This window comes from Papaver somniferum, chromosome 1 (genome assembly GCF_003573695.1).
Source record: "Papaver somniferum cultivar HN1 chromosome 1, ASM357369v1, whole genome shotgun sequence".
In the NCBI taxonomy this organism is placed as follows: domain Eukaryota; kingdom Viridiplantae; phylum Streptophyta; class Magnoliopsida; order Ranunculales; family Papaveraceae; genus Papaver; species Papaver somniferum.
Genome location: NC_039358.1, coordinates 109,418,304 through 109,440,705, shown reverse-complemented (window position 1 = coordinate 109,440,705; position 22,402 = coordinate 109,418,304). Strand labels below are relative to the sequence as shown.

General features: G+C 35.9%; 1 pseudogene; it reads left to right on the top strand.

The window, feature by feature from the left end:
* The first annotated feature begins 19,872 nt into the window (after window positions 1-19,872).
* On the top strand, window positions 19,873-22,373 carry LOC113296129 (annotated as a pseudogene).
* Window positions 22,374-22,402: the final 29 nt, after the last annotated feature.

Genomic DNA, 22,402 nt, shown 5'->3' with positions numbered 1-22,402 from the left:
TTGTCAGGTTTTCGCGGCAAAAAAGAAAAATATTTTGGCTACTCTATTTCTCTCTAGTCTCTACTTGCTAGGATTTTCCCCCTTCCATTTTAACTTCAGGAAGAAAGACCATTGTCTGTTTTCATTTGCAGATCTCCTCGGATCTACTGGGCTTTGGCTTGGTTTTCGATTTTGATTTGGGCCTACCAACTCGGTCAAAAAGGGGTGAACAACCGACAGGTGATGCAGATTTGGTACCACCCGCGTCCAGTCCATTTAAATGACCGGTTTTGAAAATGTATTTGTGTCCAATCCATTACCCGGTGGGTATAATTCCCACGGCTGAGCGAATGAATTGAATGGGTGCGGTTATATTTGTAGATTTTAATGAAATGATATTATTAGAGATCTTTGGGCTCCACGTACAACGATGAATATCACCACACCATTTGAACCATCTCTCGACTTTGTTAATCTAATATCTGGAATTTTTTGTTCATCAGTTCCTTAAATGAACTGAATTGTTGGCTTAACCATCATAGTTATAGCGCTAAACGTCTGCAAACTTCTCCTTAATGGAACCCATCGTTGACGAGGTATCTGCATTGTTTGTCCACTATATGGAGAATCTGTATTTTGATAAACAACCGGAGGTGAAGACACCAACCCTACAAAACTAAAAAGGAACAAATTTTTTTGAGAAGTTACTAGGAGAATCAATAGTTACATAAAATTCTTTTGCTTGCACTTTCTACTATGTAAAATATATAAACAGATAATAGTGTCCATATTGCAGTGAATTATAGAGAAGAAGACAAAGAGGCATAGAAGGAGAAGTATTTCTATTGATTAGAATAATAAGTTTACATGGATATCATATCCTTTATATACATGTAAAGAGAAAACCATGGGTATCTAGTTGGGATTCACATCCATGGGTCGTAGGCCCTACAACACCCCCCCTTTTGCGGTCCAACAAAACTTCGTATGTAGTGCTTCACATATAGTGATTCGAATGTAGGTCTTAAAATGTAGTTATCTCCTTGATGACTATTGTGTCTCAGTCAATTACTCCATTAGAACTTTGCTAGTAAAACCGAGAGGGCAAAACTCTGTTGAAATTCTTCACATGTAGTGTTTCACGTTTTGTGTCTTACATGTAGTGTTTCACATGTAGTACGATCTTCAAAGACCACTGAGTCTAAGTTAATTGACTCGTTAAAACCTTGTCAGGAAAATACAGTGGCACAAAACCTGAGCTAAGGAAAAAGAGTACAACATTGAGAAGAATTGGAGCAGAATTTGACTCGCATATTAAAACCTTGACAAGGAAAACCCAGTGGGACAAAACCTTGATGGAAGGAAAATAGTACAACGCGATAAGTCCACGTAAAGTTACTTCGTTGAAGTTCACTTCTCTTGTTGCTTCACAACTCAGAAAAACCTCGTGGGAAAAAGGAATAACCTTGGAAAATCAGATTCCAGGTGTTTGTTGTTGTATTTTAAAAACCTTGCCGAGTAACAAAACACTATGAGAAAAAGTAATCTCGGTGAGGAAAAAAAGATTTCAACACACCGTTAGATGCTCCCTCTGATGCAAGACGATTACTTTAGTCTAATGCATTCATGGGGCTTGGACAATTTCTTTGGTCCTGCGCAATCAATATATAGAGTTCGTACAATTTCCTTAGTCATGTACGTTTCACATGTGGACTTAGTTAATAAGTCTGCCACATTTTCATCAAACCTTACTTTGCTGACTTGAAATGTCTTGAAAGATATTGTTGTTTTGTTGATTGTATTTTGGCAAAATTATCTCGATCGAAGGGAAAAAGAGTACAACAGGCCTTCACATTTCAAAGTAAACTATGTCGACTTCATATCCTTAGATCCTCCCCCCTTGATGTTGTCATCTCCTCCTGTTTCCATTCAAGGGAGTGTCTAGACAATTCCTTTAGTCATGTGTTTTACGAAAGTGAAATTATGTAATATTTAGTAAATAAGTTAACCACATCTTCCCAAGATTACTTCCATGATAATGTAGATTATTTTTCCTTCATAATCAACAACTGTTCGGATTGCAGTTTCGTTAGCAAACCTTTTCATGTATTTGTAGGGATAAACTAACACATTTTAAAAGTTTCCTTTAGGTATATGATTATACTCCATATACCATTCCAATGCCACTCCGTTGGCGCTGAGATATATCTAGATAATAAGTTCAAATGAGGATGTTGTATTTTGTCGAGCGTCTAATATCTAAGTACAATAATGCGTCTATTACACTAAGATAGGGAAATTTCATATCCTAACACATCTTCGTCATATTCCTTTAGACGAAATGGTCATTCATGTGCATTTGAAACTCGACTAATCATGAGAGTGCTAGAAGGATACTTGTCCTTGTTAAATTTCCTGACAATGGACATATGAAAACTGGTGGAATAATATACCACAAGCTCGGTTTTCTAGTTCAAAACATAGATAAGATCGAGATTTCTTAGGATTTCCATATCAAATTCAGATTTCCATCTCAAAGATATCTTATTCCATTAAGAGTACTTATCATATCCATACCATCGCCATAGATAGCTACAGTTCTGAATCAGTAACTTAGTTAATACGCATTGCATAAAAACTTACTTGTTTATTCCTTCCCAATCAAATTGTCACTTAGACGGGTATACCACGTCCGCCCGATTGTTTCAATCAATAAGTGAGTGTTCCAGTGTAACTGCGAACACAGTCCGTGGTTTAGAGTCATTTGACTTGGGAAGCAAAATGCCATCACGCACTTTTGAAAATATATTTGAGTTTAAATCTCCATAGATATAACCACATCTACTGTGTTTCAAGTTCTTTTGAAACTACCAATCAAACTAATTAACAGAACATTATGGTGTTCAAAAGAATAAGCGATCTAGGGGTTTGTGAGAAACCTCGCGCTACAAGGTAAGTCTTTATACTTTAAGACTTCATTCTTCTCACTATGTTTTGTGACAACTAATCATATATGTCCCACAGGATTTACACTTAGTTCGTTAGCACTACCACTCTAAAGGCCTATATATTTGTCAAAGAACCAAGTTCTACTTGGATTGTATAGGCCAAATATGCTCTTTGTTTGATACAAATCAAAATAAAGCATGGTTCGATCTCATTGTGCTCTACTTCTGGAGCAACTATTTATGAATTATATCATCACTATGTACGAATGATTTTTCCATTGACTCATGTGCATTCTCATAACCCATTAGGATTTCATTGCTCTCTAGAATCATTTAAAACTTCGGAGCGTCCTCCCATTTGATTCATGGACATATTTAGAGACAATATTATGAGATGATTTCAGATAATAGAATAACTAAGTTGTACCTTACTCACCTAATTCCTTTCTATGTGAGCATTGATCGAACCTAGTGGTTTCTCCATCTTCCTTCATGGAGTCACGGCCTCGACCACGCTTCCACCAAGTGTAGTTGTAACACCTTAGTTTACAGTGCATATACTTTACGATGGATTTTTAACCTTACAGGCATGTTTGCAGTTAGTATGTGTGATCTCGTCACTTTAGCGATATCAGTGTACATTCTGAAAATCGATAACCTTTTTTTTTTAACATCAACATTTCCATTTGTTGGAGTATAGGAGTCTATATGAGACAAAATGGGAACACACCACAACATTCTCTTTCCTTCCCTTGGAAAATCGTTTTTCCTACCTCCCCCAACGACGGGAAGACTGTCCTGTTAAAGTGATTATCCGCGAATCAACGGTTGAGATATCGCCTATCAAAAGGTTTCAAGCTGCGGATAATTGTTGGAAATTCTTGTCAAACATAGTCACTTAATCATTTTGATTACCTATCATAATATGATATGGACTCGAAATGGCAGATATATAGTGCAACCTAATATGCATAAGAACACAAATTTCAGGCTTATATCCAGTTACCAACTGGTACGCAAATAAAGACTGACCAATAATAGGTCTCAAATGAATAAGTGAATATGTGTTTAATATTGCATATCCCCAAAGCAATTAAAGGTAGGTTTGTACGCATAACCACGCCTTCTGTGACCTTTGATGATAGCCTTTGCGATACCATGAGGTGTAGGATGGTCTGCATTGATCCTATTAAACATGCAATAACCATCAAGTCCTTTTTATGTACACTAGCTAGCATTTACAAGGTGTGGTGAGCCCTTACATGTGTAATATGTGCTAGTAATTATCCAAACGCAAAATTCTCGTGAACTATAACTAGTTCGAAATGTCAAAAAATCCACCAGAGTCATAAGTCACTTTAATAGTCTGCACTCTGCATGGATATTTTTCTAAATATCACCTTGTTTTATTTGTAATATGGATTGTTTATCATTTGGACCGTAGGATGGTCTCGAGATCCTGTTTTACTGAAGACTTTGTAAAATAAGTGATGTACGTATGAGTCCTTTCAAAACGATCATCATGTCACAACCAAAGTGGATTTATGGTTATACAAAAGCATGTATTTGTCAATTCCTAACATGTCAATATCGGGGTCAATATCGATTCAATAATCCAAATACTAGTGATTAACATTTCACCAAATTGACTCATAAATTGCTTTAAGAATATGCTTCCTTCCTCATTTATTAAAGACAATAAAAGATGAAATCAATTACAATCTCAATACTACGACTTTCCATATGATAACCATTAATTTGCATGGATGTCTTTGGAATTTAACAAGGTGTAGATGGATCTAGGTACACACATAGATTTTATGACTTTTAGTTTTTGTCCATCATAGAAACAAAGTTTGAGCTGCTCGATGATCCAATCGTCGTAGTCACACTATCAGTTAGACATCAAATCTTCTCCTGAGAGGTTTAATAAGTGGTGTGGCCTTGTTACGTACGTAACAAAAGTATTCAACACAAGTACTTTAGCATGTGTGCTACGGTTCAGCGGAGATGATATACTTTTCATCCAGATATATCTCAAGTGCTTTAGAGAAGTTTTCATCACGTGATAATTATGTACTTTTCATAAGTGCAGAAAATGGATCTAGCTCAACTGAGGCCAATTGGTTAGGGAAAGTTATTCTTGCCGATAAATTTGATATCTAAAGTATGACCTTCCAATAGAAATCGGTTGCTACTATGGTACCTGTATCACATTGCTCGTACCAATACCAGTAATGATTTATTTTTGATGCGAGCTAGAATTACATCTTAGCTTGATCCCATGTTCGGTTCATACCTGTACTTTGGCATCATCACTACCAGAGATAAAAATACATAATTGTCTCATGAAATATATGTCCATTTACACATGCTTCACATAAGTCAGTACGCCTAACCCTCATTACTTCAGGGTTATTTCTATTTTCAATTTGTTTACAATTAACTTAATTTGAGAAATTTCTGCATCTCAACGGGTCAAAAGAATCTCACTTTACATGTCAAACACTTACTTTAGGTTGAATAACTTATAAAATATAGTGGATCTCTTGTTTGCATACTTTAACATATACTGGTTCGTTAGTATTATGAATGAATTAAAAAAATGGAAGAAAATAAATCTGACTCATGTCACTTTTTTTGAGTCCTTCCACAAAAGTTGAGATTCATATGCTTTAACTACAACGTAACTTTGTTGAATCTATTGATTCTAATTCAATAGTATTCACCTTTTAGACGGTATATCGTCATTGGTAGAAGGTTTTATATGGGATATATTCATTTTCCGCAGGGGAATGGTTTTCACATCAAGTAGATAACGGTCAACTGATTGGCCAAGTCCCGGTCCATTGGGTTGACTAGGTCATGGTTAACGAATATAAGCATATATAGTCTATTATATATGAAGTATTCTGGACATTGATAATAAACTTGAAACTATTAGTATATGAGCCCAAAACATATCGTTAACCTTAAAAATTGAAAAATTCACCTTTCAATTATTCTGATAATCACATTAAAATGTAGATTCACCTTGAAACTATTAGTATATGACACTTGCATCATAGTCCGGTCATGAGGAAAGTTATAATGTATATTTACAGTAATGTTACTCTAAGAATATTAAAATTGCATGATAATCCAATGGCTAGAAACATTTATGTATGACGTCATAAGAATGTTTCAGATTACGTTTATGTGAACACAGCTGAAAATATTTCATACTTTAGAGTACTTTCCATGGTTGGATCTTTATAAAAATTTTAAAGTATCTCAATAAGAACAATATATAACACATACCAAAAATACAGAAGAATCCAATGGTTGGAAATCTTAAAACGTAGGTTTTCCGATGCTGTTATAAATTAGGGTTTTTCAGAACGTGGATAGTTTTATTAAAATCAGGTTTTAGAGATTGCATCAGATTCTGATTTAATTGAAATTTTAACCGAGTAAGTAATACCTAATTCGGTTAAACATGATAAAATTTTATCAAACTCTAACGGTGAAATATCTATTTTTGATAATCATACATTCGTGGATCCCTAGTATATACTATGAAAACGAAATTTCTTTGTTCAAAAGAAATACCTGGCAACGCATCCATGATGAAAAAATTGGATCAGAACCACGTTAATCTTCAAAAAATAATCCATGACCAATCTTGAATGAAGAAGAAAATTGCATGTTGGTAGAGTCGTGCTGATAACGTGTTAGTGAATCATAGAGAAGAAGACAAAGACGCGGGGAAGGAGAAGTATTTCTATCGATTAGAATAATCATGTTACATGGATATCATATCCTTTATATGAATGTAAATAAAAAACCCTAGGTAATTAGTTGGGATGCACATTTATGGGCCGTAGGCCTTACAACAGTCCACATACTATTAATAATACTCCCTCCGTCTTTTATTAACATTCCTAATTGACAAAGTCAAAGTATTAAGGAGACCGTACGAAATGTCATGACTAACCCTATTAAATTTTATATTACTAAAATTAAAATTAATATATGGATTATGTATAAATAGGTAAAAGATTTATTAGAAATTTTATAGTTGTTTATGAATATTTTTATTTAAAAAGAGAATGACGATTAATATGAGAGATATTGAATAGATTTTTTTCCTTGTATATATGATTATACTATTTAAGATTTTGGATTGAGTTTATTTTAAAAATGATTTTATAATTATAAAATATGAAGGATATATTTGATAGTTTAAGGGAAAATGTGTCTATAAACAGAGCGGACAGGTAAAAATAGACAAACCAAAATATAATATAGTACAGTTAAAAAAAGACAGAGGGAGTGATAATTTATGGCAGAGTAGGGGCGTACCACTATTTTTTTTAATGACGTTTTCTCCTTATTTAGAGATTTTTGGGTTCAAAGAGTGTAACTACATGGGGTTTTCTTCACCAAGACCCATGGGTATGAGATTTTTATAGCATCCTTCATATTTATGTACTAAACCAAGAGTATCCTCCGGGCCAGGTGTCAAATGGATGGGTAATGGTCCACCCGCGTCCAACCCGTAAAAAACGACCGATTTAAGAAATACACCCCCATTCAATTGATTATAGATTTTTGATGATGTTGTAGTAATGAGGTTCAAATTCTCGGACTTGTGAAGATTAAATTTAAAGATTTAATAAAATTATATACAAAAATATTAACAAAGTGGGCGAGAGGTAACCAAGACACTAGAATCCACTATTACACATAAATGATGTCAAATATTTCACAACTCTAATTATCCTTTTAATCCTTTATTTCTTAATCCACAAATAATCAAACATATTCTTAAAAATTAATTGTATCACTTAAGCATAGATTATCTAACCAAAGCATAACCTATCTAATTGAATCACAACTAATGAAGAAAATTATGTAACTTTTAAGAACTCTGCAAAAGCAGTGATTGAGTGAATTATAGTTAAATATTAGAGAAAATGAAATAGTTACCCATTGTTCATGTGTGAATAGTTTCATCCATTGCCTTGGTTACGAGAGAATTAGCCGCTCATCATGTTGGAAAACCTCTCAAAGAATTTCATTGATGCTCAAAAATGGTTTATAAATGATGAGAATATGAGAAATACAATAAAACCAGAGAATTACGACCCTCAGTGACAAAATAAGACTGCTGCAGCTGTGTCGCAAACGTTGTGGCAAATAAGACTGCCTGATGTACGACCCACAGTTGTGAGTCGTTATTACTGTAGAAAAACGACTGTTGGTGCAGGTCCGTTCTTCGTGTTCTTCATGTTCATCAGCAGCAGCAGCAGCAGCAGAAATCGAGTTTGGGCAAACTCGAATTTCTTCTTCTCTGGCTCTCCTCAGCCCCCCAGACTCTCGACCCCACTTCTATGAGTCCCCAGCACTCTATATATACTCCACAGGATCAAGCAGTCTCGCTATAACTCGAGATAATTCTCTCTTAACTCGGTTTGATGAAAAAATATTCTGGGAATATTTTCTTCCCTGATTTAGCTTCTCACGCGTAGATTTCCATCCTGGCCACTCTAGAAATGTTTACACACGACCCACAATGTTGCTAGAGCCCTCATGCATGAGCAGAACACGCTCAAATCTTCTCCAATCCCGTGTTCAACCCGTGTTTCCCTGTTTTGCATTCCGTGAATTATCCAGCTAATTCTGGCCAAATTTGATCGAACCATAAGCCCAAAACGTGTTTGCTATGACATATCACAACTTCCTACCAAAAATCAGCCATTGAATCGCCCTAGAACACGTTCAAAAATTCCAACAAAACATCTGCCAGTTGATAGTATTTTTTTCCCGCCAATTTTTGGTTTTTGAATTTGGGAAGAAGATGTCCTCCCCCTAACCAGAACTAGGGTGCGAATAGCAGCTGCCTTTGGGGTGACCTGGGGTGCCCCTTAGTAATTGAGGTGCCCCTTATCCAACTGTGAGAGTCCGAATAACACGTGTTCTCCGGGGCTTTTACCAACTTTTCGAGCCGAATTTTCCAAAAAATGTTTATTTTCCAAAGGTGCCTACAAACACATAAAACACCAAAATTAGTACAAACTCGAGTGCCAACAATATATAGTATTGAGATCAAATTAAACACAAAAATGTGTCTATCAAATACCCCCAATCTTATTATTTGCTAGTCCTCGATAAAAATTTATTTTTGAAAAGATAAAAAGACTACACTTAGCACGTGCAGCAGGCCGTTAAACCGCTAGGTGTCCCTAGCGGCGGAGTGTTGTCTCCGGAGGGTTTACCAGAGGTGTACCCACAACACCTTTTCTCCTAATTGGTCACAAGTATCCAAAGAGATATGAGGACATACATATTCTCAACCTATCTCCAAGTAAGTAGAATGCCAGCGAAATTAAAGGTGTCAGCTCTAAAGCTGACTGAAGGAAAGGGGAGACACATCCACACGACTGCTAGATAAAGAGATATCCGCTACACAGCTAGATAAACATTGTAAGATGCGTCCGATGCTTTACAGCTGGATAAGGTTAGGAGAGAGATAAAAATGAGAGGGACATCTGCTACACAGCTGGACTAATTACGTGTGATGAGTTAAACCAGTGCTAGAAAGATTTTGTGCCAGATTGAAAGCAGACTAACAAAGCAACCAAAATGCATCTTTCTTCGACTCTCTCACAGTGCTCAGTAGAAACAACGCCTTTTTTGGTCTTCAACTGTTGATGATAAACTATCGAACCTCATAGAACCTTGACAATTAACTCTTCTCTTCGATTTCTTGCTTGACTTATAAATTTCTTCTTCCCTATGGCCTTATTGAACAAAAAGAACTAATGATGTTTCATTTTATTTTATTTTTCATTTTTTCATTCATGTTTTTTTTATGAAAAAAAAACTACAAGACAAAAATTTACATGGCCATGAGAGAAGGACTTTCAAAACTTGGATCTTCGCAACTTGTGATGTCTTGGTATCATGGATTCTAAAAACTTATATCATTTGCTCTTATAACTTCAACTTTGATTTTATTCTCTTCTATTGTTGCTTCTAAACCTAAAACGTCTTCACTTTCTTCATAGATTTTGATGTCGCTCCGCTTGTTGATGATGATAAGTTTCTACTGAGAGAGAGTCGCAATCCAGTAACTAAGACTACATTGTGAGGTTGCTTTGTCTTTATGGCATTTCCCTGACCTACTTGCCTTTCCATCATGTATGGTTAGGTCCATCACGGTTACCCTCTAAAAGGAACAAGTTCTCTCCTGAATTTCAAGGATCTCAATGTCTTTTTCTCTAATGTATCAATAAGTTGTTATCTCTAGCATTCCAATTTCTATCTTTTCGGTGAGAAACAGTATGTAAACTTAGCTAATCGGACACCATGTGACGCTAGAAGTTTCAAAAGTGCAACTAAAAAGTTTCTCCCATACCCCCAAACTTAAATCTAACATTGTCCTCGATGTTCCAAAGATAAAATTAAAAGCATGAACAAGGAGAAACTGTTACCAATGAAGCAAAAGAGATAAGGAAAGATATTACCATGTCGCATGAATATTGGGTTACCTCCCAAGAAGTGCTAAGTTTAAAGTCTTCAGCCAGACTAAGCAAGGATTAGTCACCAAGTAGAATCATATAGTAGTAGCCAGAATAACTATGGGTCATCTGGATCAAAAAGTGTTACCCACAAGAAGAGGAAACTGCAACATACCAAGAAGATACCGAACATACCCTTGCTTAAGACAACTACATCTAGTTGTGGTTCAGGTTCAGGCTCTATAAAAGGGTCTAAATAAAAGGTTTTCATCGGTTGGATTTCCTCAAAGCTAAGATCCGGTTCAGGTATTAGAGTCTGGAAAAACTCAACTAAGAACTTAGAAGCACATATCAACAACCTGAATAATTGGGGATCCTCTGAGTCAATTAGATTAGACTCACAAAGTTGACCATAATAATGGTCATTCTTAAGAAAATGTGTCGACCCTAATATCCTAAAGTAATTAGGTTTAGTTTCAAAACTTAATATCCGACACATCTGAAAATCATATGTTCCCACAATTGAAAGAAAAGTTTTTGGTGGGAAAACAAAGTCAATCTTGGTATCATAGCCTGGGTTAACCATATTAACCAGAGGATGGGTTTCTAACAACTGAGCTTCTCTATGGACATCATTAGGTTCAGGAAAACATGTATGAAGATAATCTTGTAATATGGTTGAGGCATAAATGTCAAGTCCTACACGAGGGAACTTTCTAAGATTTAAAGCACATGGAGAATGATAATCACCCCCAAACTTAGAGTTTTCTGTGTCTCTAGAAAGACTAGTCACAACTTCCCTAATTTCTAGGTCATCAGATTCCTGGAAATGGTCAATTGATTCTTCTAAGTCAGGTTCATCCTCACTCATCTCTACGAGTTCATCTTCTTCGTCTAAGACTATTGTTTCTAAATCGCTAGACTCTAAAACATTATTCTCAGAATAAACTCGTTCCTCTAAATCATTATTGGCTTTGTAAACAGGAAATACTACATCATCTAAAACGAGGGTATCTCTAGTCAAATCCTCGTCCTTTTGAATAGGTGAATAATTATTAAAATTATTTGGATTTGAACTAGAAATAATATTATCATTGTAAATCTCAATTGGAGTAACCATTTCCTGATCACTATTCCTATATAAGTATGATTCTCCATCAACACTATCCTCATCATAATAACATGAAAAAGATCGAACCTCATCAAAACAAGTAGTGCTACCAATTCTAACCTTGTCATCTTGATTATGAAAATAACTATCCTCATTTTTAAGGGTATTATTGGAAGCACTATATTGGAAAGTAATATTATTTCGAGCAAGTCTTTCGTTCGTCTCAGCCATCAGCTTGAGGGATTCCTCTATAGAAAGTTCACTCATTATTGTAGTTCTTTCGTCTATAATTACACTATTCATCTCAGCTAACTTACGCGTCGACTCAGCTAACTCCCTGAGGGACTCTTCTAAAGGAGGAATAGGAACAAAGGGATCATAAAAAGGACTACTTTTCAATAGTTTGATTGTATCCTCTAGAGACGAAGAACTAGTACTATAATCTTCTTGCTCGTAAGACTGATGCATGTGTGGATAGTAATTGGGCTCACCAGGGTATGACCCATATCCTTCCAAAGGATGGCGTTCCCAACCACTATTCCCAACATGGTCATAAAAAGGATGATGTCCATATTCAAATTCAGGTCGATAATCATTGTATTGGCTTCTATCATACCAGTTCGACTTTCTTCGTTTCAAGGGAATTCTACACAATCACAAACAAGGCTGACTCGACCAAATCAAACCTACAAAATCTAGCAAACAACAAGCATGATGGCTCCACTTAGATTGTTTCTAGACCAGCTTCTAATCCTTCGAAAGGGAATTCGTTACAATTTAAGCAAACCCCTCTGGAATCAATCCGAGTCAAAGTAAGTTGAATTGAGGTGAGGGAAGCTCAATGGAGCTTTGATACCCAAGGACTCACCGCTATCACAAGGCGGCGCAGTCACGCATTCAACTCACAGAAACCATCATGAACTTCGAAGTATGCTAAAAGAGTAACCAATATTTTTCGAACGACTTTCCTATTAAGCTCGTTACCCTATAGGTCTCGTTCTGGTCAAAATTTTAATCTTAGGTTCGCGTTTGGTTTCGTTTTCCTAAGGCGGGCAAGAAGGAAATGGTGATGAAATCCGAGTCCTTATCTTAATTTGGCCAGGCCTTGCCCTTTACTAGGAAATTAAAACAACCGTATTCAAATCCTCAGCATATATTCACCTTAAGGCATACAATAAACCCGCTGACAGTGGATTCGCGGGTGTTTCGAAAGCTTACCTCCCGTACCAGACGGGCGAAGAACCGCTGAAGTCGACTCGGGCCACGATTCCTATGTCATGTGCGAACCCGAGGGGCCGAGACGATATTGTAATCGTCGTCCTTCCCTGCAAACAGTTTTATATTTAATGTACCCTTCCTTAGGGTTTAAAAAAAAAAATTGTCCAAGTCCAAAGTCCAAATAAAGTGCAAAAGAAAAAAAAAATTACAAAAAATGGAAGGTCTCTAAATAAAAATAAAAATAAATTCTCTCTCTTTTTTTTTTAATTTTTCTTTCGCTTTTTTTTTTTTTTGCTTTGTCTTTTTCCTTCTCTTTTGGCTTTAAGCTTTGATTCCAAGTCTTTAGTATCCAACTTCAAACTTGTAATAGACACACCCAAAGAAACGTAAAAAGAACAAATGAAATAAAAAAAAAACCTAAAAATTCTACCTAAGCACAAATCCGCGTCGGCGGTGCCAAAATGATTGTGATTTTTTTGATTGTTGTTGTAGTAATGAGGTTCAAACTCTCGGAATTATGAAGATTAAATTTAAAGATTTAATAAAATTATATACAAAAATATTAACAAAGTGGGCGAGAGGTAACCAAGACACTAGAATCCACTATTACACATGAATGATGTCAAATATTTCATAACTCTAATTATCCTTTTAATCCGTTATTTCTTAATCCACAAATAATCAAACATATTCTCAAAAATTAATTGTATCCCTTAATCATAGATTATCTAACCAAAGCATAACCTATCTAATTGAATCACAACTAATGAAGAAAATTATGTAAACTTTTAAGAACTCTGCAAAAGCAGTGATTGAGTGAATTATAATTAAATATTAGAGAAAATGAAATAGTTACCCATTGTTCATGTGTGAATAGTTTCATCCATTGCCTTGGTTACGAGAGAATTAGCTGCTCATCATGTTGGAAAACCTCTCAAAGAATTTCATTGATGCTCAAAAATGGTTTACAAATGATGAGAATATGAGAAATACAATAAAACCAGAGAACTACGACCCTCAGTGAAAAAATAAGACTGCTGCAGCTGTGTCGCAAACGTTGTGGAAAATAAGACTGCCTGATGTACGACCCACAGTTGTGAGTCGTTATTACTGTAGAAAAACGACTGTTGGTGCAGGTCCGTTCTTCGTGTTCTTCATGTTCATCAGCAGCAGCAGCAGCAGCAGAAATCGAGTTTGGGCAAACTCGAATTTCTTCTTCTCTGGCTCTCCTCAGCCCCCCAGACTCTCGACCCCACTTCTATGAGTCCCCAGCACTCTATATATACTCCACAGGATCAAGCAGTCTCGCTATAACTCGAGATAATTCTCTCTTAACTCGGTTTGATGAAAAAATATTCTGGGAATATTTTCTTCCCTGATTTAGCTTCTCACGCGTAGATTTCCATCCTGGCCACTCTAGAAATGTTTACACACGACCCACAATGTTGCTAGAGCCCTCATGCATGAGCAGAACACGCTCAAATCTTCTCCAATCCCGTGTTCAACCCGTGTTTCCCTGTTTTGCATTCCGTGAATTATCCAGCTAATTCTGGCCAAATTTGATCGAACTAAAAGCCCAAAACGTGTTTGCTAGGACATATCACAACTTCCTACCAAAAATCAGCCATTGAATCGCCCTAGAACACGTTCAAAAATTCCAACAAAACATCTGCCAGTTGATAGTATTTTTTTCCCGCCAATTTTTGGTTTTTGAATTTGGGAAGAAGATGTCCTCCCCCTAACCAGAACTAGGGTGCGAATAGCAGCTGTCTTTGGGGTGACCTGGGGTTCCCCTTAGTAATTGAGGTGCCCCTTATCCAACGGTGAGAGTCCGAATAACACGTGTGCTCCGAGGATTTTACCAACTTTTCGAGCCGAATTTTCCAAAAAATGTTTATTTTCCAAAGGTGCCTACAAACACATAAAACACCAAAATTAGTACAAACTCGAGTGCCAACAATATATAGTATTGAGATCAAATTAAACACAAAAATGTGTCTATCACCAATCCACCAAATTGCGGGCCGGGTATCCACCCGCTAAATTATGGATTGGGCAAGGTAAAATCCGCGGATATGATCGTTTTGCTCACTCCAACGAAAAATCGATTTTTGTCTTTTTTTTCTATAGATAAAAACTTAAGTTACACATGAAAATAACTGAATCGGGACAGGGCCATTACATGACTTACCGGACAAATTAACATCATAGTTTAAAAAATAAATATCAAAACTAGATTAACCCTACTGAATCAACTGAGCAGATTGAGCTCTAACAACCAAATCAGCAACCTACAAGTAGTAAGCTAGTTTAGATGGCATTATTTGGATTGTTTTACACAAATCTAATCCCAATAACAAAACTGTGCAATTCACTAATGTTAGAATCATAAAATTATCGAGCCATTTCTCAGGGGTTTTAGTAACAAAATAACAAAAGTAACCAAGGTAATCTGAATCAAAGTGAATCGTAGAAAATGCTTGAATCGGCTCGAAACGGCGTAGGATCCTGGGATTTGAAAGTGATCCCAGTTGCTGTGATGTAGAATCGGTTGTTGAAATTGCTGTCGGAGTCGTTACTTGAGTTGATTTCTTTGTTGTTGTCGTTGTTATAGATGCTTTTGTAGTTGTTGTACATGAAATTCTTTTGAGAAGAACAACGCCACAAACACAATCATTATATGATAGAGCAGAATCAATCAATGAGCATAAGATGATCTCAATCTAAAATCCATAAACTTAAAACCTGAAAACCACTATAATTGAGAAAAAAACGAAAATCATAGAGAGAAAACTACTATTATGCTGCTATTAGAGATTTAAGAGTAAAGAAACATATTAGTGGAGGGTTTACCTGCTCAGACCTGCTACAAAAGAGTAAATCTGAGCAGTTGAGGCTCAAGCGGGGCTAGGGTTTAGTTCGTTGAGGAGAGAGTGATAGACAAAAATTTTACACATTGAGATGTATTGTTGTAGATTAAGAAACCTATTTTTGTCAAACGGGGGGGAAAATAAATTTTGGGAAGAGCAAAACTGGTTATCGAGTGTCGACTAATGACTATGAAAAATTCTAGATATTTATGCATATTAATTCAAAACTAAAAACAAAAGAAATTATGTGAATCAGATTAAAATTAATAGCTTTACTAACACGATGATTATTCACACCCTTATAAGCATAAACTTGTAACCTGAATTTGATGTCTTTGTTTCGCCATCATTGCCACCATGGACCGCTACGATTGGCGCCTACAAAACCAGCACCACCACCAATTGTGGAGGTTGTGATATTGGTGACACAAGAGTGCTCTAGTTAAAAATTATTATGATTGTAAGCGTGTAAAAGAGTTTGTGTGTTAGTAAAACTAGATTATTCAAATTAGCACATATTTTTAGATCAGTGCAAAGTCAGATTATCATGTGTGCTCTCCTTAAATTTCATTTTATTACCCCTTTAACGAAAATCAAGAAATCAACGGGTAATTATGTTATTAATCATATAATTATAATATTAGAAACTAGAACCACAGTGGTTAATATCGTGTCTCGAACTGTCACATCTTTACAGTAAAAGAACAAAATCTTGGAAAAATATTTTCCTTATGAGATACGTTATCACGTGTGTAATGCTTAAAAGTTTACAAAATTCTCCTATAAATTTTTGTCCCCACAACGAAAATTCTGAGATCATGCGACAAAATCGAGAATTGGGCTAGGATTAATCACATTAATGACTATCTGATAACTCGTGTTTCTGGCACGATTAATACATTAAATCGACCTTTACTAAATACCTTAAATTGTTATGTAATACAATCGTTTATGAGTTTTGCAAAGCAGTTAACGACCAAATAAAAAATGAAATGAATTAGAAATTACATAGCTCAAACCTATCATTATGACCCAATATATGATAAGTGTCCCAATATATACATCACGCAAAATACATCTCCCAATTAACAACAGTGCTTGAACATCACATATGCGGTAGTGGTTAGTCGAATAAAATATGTAATAATGTACCTTAAACTAACACCGATGTCTTTTCTGCATAATTAACTTCACAATTAGAGGTTCTCTGCAATTAAGCATGGCCCGGTGAGGATAATTGAGGATGACCTCATGCCAAAGTGGTGTTGAATATCCGCAGTAGTTTTTATTAAAACCCTACACTACTGCATTACCGCAGTGTCTAAGTGGAAATAGTATAGGTGAAGGACCGAGACATTACAAATGGTATCATATCCAGTCAACGATATGTGGTGGAAGGATATGCATGAGATATTGGGCCAGGTGCTTGTCTCATGAGGGGCAGGGAACCCTGGAGATATGAGCTCCAATTTAAGGGTTAAAATTTCAATATTCCATACTCGATGATAGTCGCCTAAATGGAATTCATGTGATAATATACTTTAACCTGTCACCGAGGTCTTTTTGGCACAATTTAATTCAGAGTTGGATCGAACTCTGCAGTTAAGCGTGCTCGAATAAAAGTAAACTAGGGATCGTGACCTTTTGGGAGGTTGTTGTTGTATGTGCACAGTGGTGATCGTTAAAGATCCCACATTGTTGGATGAGAGGCTAAGTGGGTATAATATCGGAAGAAGGCTGATCATTACTAATGCGAATTCAATTGGGACTCAAATTTCACCACGTCACTCAAACTTTTCTCTGTTACACCCATATTCTTAGCAACCCAAAACCTGCACCGTAATTAAAAATTTCTTGTTGCCAATACTTTACAATTTGATCCAAAATAATTTTATCACCAATATGTAGGATATATTAAAGGAGGCTCCGAAATCCAATTTTTTTTATTAGTGACAAAATATATGTATCGTGATCCAAAATATACCATTATGAAAAAGATATGTTATGTTACCCAAGTTTGCTTAGTTAACCAAAACTACCTCATTGCCTAAATCATTATTGTGAACACGTAAATTTATGTCGTGATTCAAAATCTATCGCAATGATAAAAAAAAATTGGTACGTGGCCAAAAATATATTTGAAGGACAAATATTTGTTTTGTTGGCCAATATTTTGGGCAAAGTCATAGTGAAAAGGTTCCACCATTAAAGCATAAAATAGGTCGTTGCGATGCAAAATATATTTTGCGACTCAAGAATTTACGACATATCCCGATTCTTTTTAGCTAAAAAGTAGAGGTTGATTTCAAAGATTAGATTTCCTAAAAAGCAGGATTGATTCATAAGCTTTGATATCCTCTGCAATTGTAGTGAACTTGTTAAGTTCCTTTGGTAGGACATTAATCATATTTCATTCACCTAGTTGACCAGGCTATTGTCTTTTTTTATTTATTTTTTTGTATCGAGTCTTTTTTGTTAATAGAAAGGGAAATTATGTTAGCTTCGATTTCTCTATAATTATTATGATCTAAATCGGTCCCACAACCTAAATCAGTGTAGTGAATGACACATATTTGCTCAATACCTAATGCATAACTATATACCTAAGTTTTAATGTGACCCCAATTAGCTCATGATCCCAGAGTACGTCATGTGACCTAAATTATTTTAGAAAAACTCAAATTTACATAGTGTATTCAAAATATTCAGTTATGACAAAACATATATTTCTATGTAGTGAATAAGATATCCTTACTAATTCAAAATATTTGTTTTTTTTTCCTTTTTTTTTAATCGATGGATAAAGAACTTGATGTTGAGTCTGTTGACAAGTTTCAAAACTCTGATAATCATTACCCAATGATTTTATCATTGTACAACAATGTGATATCAACCAAAAACTGACTATTGAAACATCTGCCTTATGACCCAAATTTTTAGATGGTAACTTATAGTATGATAGTACATCTCAAAAACTGTCTATGACCCATAGCTTACCGTTTTACCCCATCACCCACTTAGTAACTCAAAATCCGATACATGGTTAATGCTTTCCCAATAACTCAAATGAAACAATGAGACATAAAGTTTTCTTGTATGGCTTAGATGAGTAACTCATTTTAGAAACATAAAATGTTGATTTTAGAAACGAATAAACAATTACTGTTGGCGTGTTAAGACTCTTTTACGTTTTTTCTTGTTAAATAACATCATCTATTATGGTATACACAATCTTGAAAAGAACTTTACGTTATAGAAAAATCACAATTGATTTTATATATATTGTCGCCGTTTGCTAAAGTTTTCTCTTTCAAATGATTGAGGGTGAATCTTACGTTTATAAGAATAATCACAAGTTGGTGCACATAAATTTTAGAAAAGTTGCAAAATTATGAATATTTTTGAAATCTGATTTTGATAAGGTTAATAAAATCTAATGAAGTTGTTTTTTTAACCGACATACTCAAGCAAAACCTGAAAAGAGCTACATCATATTTTGACGATTATTAATTTGGTGAAGGATTTGTTGACAATGTCAAGTTGACACAATCTTGATATTTGAATTCCTGTTTTCTGTAATGCGCAAACGAAAAAATATTTATTTTGGTAAAATGTACTACACTGAGTACACTCATGAAGAAAATGATCGTATTTCAAATTGTTTGCCGGTTTGATATTCAGCCACTGATAGATGATAAGTTTTTGTCAAGATGTTGTCAATAGCCACTGTGATAATTGGATTACTGGGCCGTGATCCTTGCATCCTCTCCTTTAGGCACATTTGATTTGTCCCATTCCCATCCTCACAGATTCGATGTACCATACCATCTAAGACTAGTTCGAGTAAAACTGTAAGGTCCTCTCCCCACAACAGAGTAACCCCATATCATCTGGAAAAACGTAGTCTGGATGATGTGGATTTAGAAGGTATGGGATTCTCTGTTGGGTGTGCTTGCTTTTTTAAAGAGAGCGGGCAAATTAGTCAAACAGACAGTTTGAATCTTCCATGGGGTCCAAAATTAAACAAAACCTACACTTTTATTTGCCAAAATGCAACGCGCTAGCCACTAATAGGTCACATGCGCAAAATTTGACCGGATTAAAAGTTGACCCGCAAAAGCAAAGCTGTTAAAATCACCACCGAGATTGGAATAAATTCATTCACTGGAGTCGATATCAGAGTTAAATAAGCATGCGTCGGCAAATGTTGACTGTATTATTGATGTTTCACACATTTGTTAATCCTCCATTTAAGCTGAAACCTTATCATCTTATACTAGTTTATTCAATATGTTATGCAAATAATTCAACCGAGTGAACACGAATACAAGATAAAGATTCTGGTCAACGATTTCCCAACCTAACTCAACTCCTCTCTATTGAACTTTTGGAACATATTTTTCCTTCGAAATACAGACCAGACATCTTCACCTTCTAGTAAACTTGCTTGCTTGAAAGAAGAAGAGAATGACGGATGTGCTTGAGCACTACTACCTCATAGGTGTTGTTTTCGGTCAACTTAATCCTACGATATTACTAGGTTTTCAATCTTTGAAGAAATAAAAGTTTTTGCAGAACCCATCTTTGAGCAGAAACATATTTTCTTCTTATAACAATTTCTGAAAATTGTAGCTCACTTATCAATAAAACCTTCTATCATTTCTTTCTTGAGATGGGTCTGCTGCAGTCATTCATCTCTCTGAACATAATCTTTCTGGTTATTTGTTCGTCTTCTCAAATTTATGCCCAGCAACCTTATGATGGAAACGCAGCCGGTGATTGTACTAAAATAGACAATTCAACTTCTGTTCTTGGGTATACCTGCAACGGTCAAAACCCGAGTTGCCAAGCTTACTTTTATTCAGGTCAATACCACCATACAACACTGTTTCTTCCATTTCTCGTCTTTTGGCTTCTGAACCGTTGCAGCTTTCTTAAATAATTCAGTTTCAGAGACTGCAACCTTTCGGACGAACAAGGAGGTAATTGTTCCAATCAACTGTTCTTGTTCAGGTGAGTATTACCAGGTAAACTCATCTTACAATATCCAAGAACTAGATACTTACTTTTCAGTTGCAAATAGTACATATCAAGCTCTGTCAACCTGCCAAGCTCTTCAGGATCAAAACAGTGTTCCAGCTACGACATTATTGCCTGGGACTAGGATCACAGTGCCTCTTAAGTGTGCCTGTCCAACAAAAAAACAAACGGCTGAAGGTGTGAAATACTTATTGACTCACACAATCATCCCGGGTGATGATGTTCCGACTATAAGCGAAAAGTTTGGTGTGGATCCCAGTAGGACACGCGAAGCTAATGAGCTTTCTGAAGACGCTACAATTTATTTCTCTAGCCCACTTCTTCTTCCTCTGCAGATTCCACCTTCAAGTTCTCAGACCACAGCACCACCACCAATTTCCTCTCTCCCCCCACCAGCTTCTTCTGTTCCCCCATCAAATGAAAAGAACAAAACGTGGGTATATATTGTCATAGGGGTTGCTGCAGCAACTGTTCTGGTGCTGGTTGCATTCATCGTTATTTTCTGTGTATGCAAATCTAATAATACTAAAAGGAGCAAATATAATTATCAAAATAACATCACAGAAAGCTTTGATAGCTACGAGAAACCACAGCAAAAAACTTCAGAGGAAGAATCGACGGAGTTTCTGAAAAGTATATCTGATATTGCACACGTCCTGAAAGTATACAACATCAAAGAATTGAAATCCGCCACAGAAAATTTCAACCCCAATTGGCAGATAAAAGGTAGAGTTTATCGAGGTATCATAAGTGGGAACTTAGCCGCAATTAAGAAGATGAATGGAGATGTAACAAAGGAATTAAATGTACTCAAGAAAATCAACCATTTCAATCTGATCACACTTTCAGGAGTTTGTTTCGATGAGGGTCATTGGTATCTTGTTTATGAATATGCCGTGAATGGATCTCTGGACAACTGGATATTTTACAGCACACAGACACAGACTTTGAGCTGGACACAAAGAGTACAGATTGCTTTAGATGTGGCTAAAGGCCTTAATTACCTGCATAGCTACACCAATCCCTCCCATGTGCACAAGGATATAAAGAGCAGCAACATTCTTCTTGATGGTGATTTTAGGGCTAAAATTGCAAATTTTGGTCTGGCGAGGTCTGCAGAAGGGTATGAAAGCGAATTCGCATTGACAAGACACATTGTTGGGACAAAAGGATACATGGCACCGGAATATCTGGATAATGGTGTGGTATCGCCAAAGCTTGATGTTTATTCTTTTGGTGTTGTGCTGCTGGAAATGATTAGAGGTAAAGAAGCTGTTTCTGAATCTGCCAAAGACTTGCTCTCATCTAAGACTTTGGTAGCCATTCTTGCCGAGGAGAACCCTGGAGAAAAGCTCAAGGACTTGATAGATCCTTCTCTTCAGGAGAACTATCCTCTGGATCTTGCTCTCTCTGTTGCCAAGCTGGCAGAGAGCTGCCTACAAAGGAATCCAGATGGTCGGCCAAGCATGGATGATATTGTTTATTCTCTTGCAAGATTTCTAGATGTCTCCTTGAATTGGGAGATATCAACTGGTAACTCGGAGAGCTATAGCTTTGCATCAACTTCTAGTGAAAAATCTAACTGGAAAAGAGATAGTTAAGTTTTGAAAGTAATATGTAAATGCAAAAACAATCTTTACAGTGTTATTTTACAAAAAATTTAATTATTTGTTTGTTGATAACCTAAGCATAAGTTATTGAAGTTTAGTCCATGATTGTAACCTATTTCAG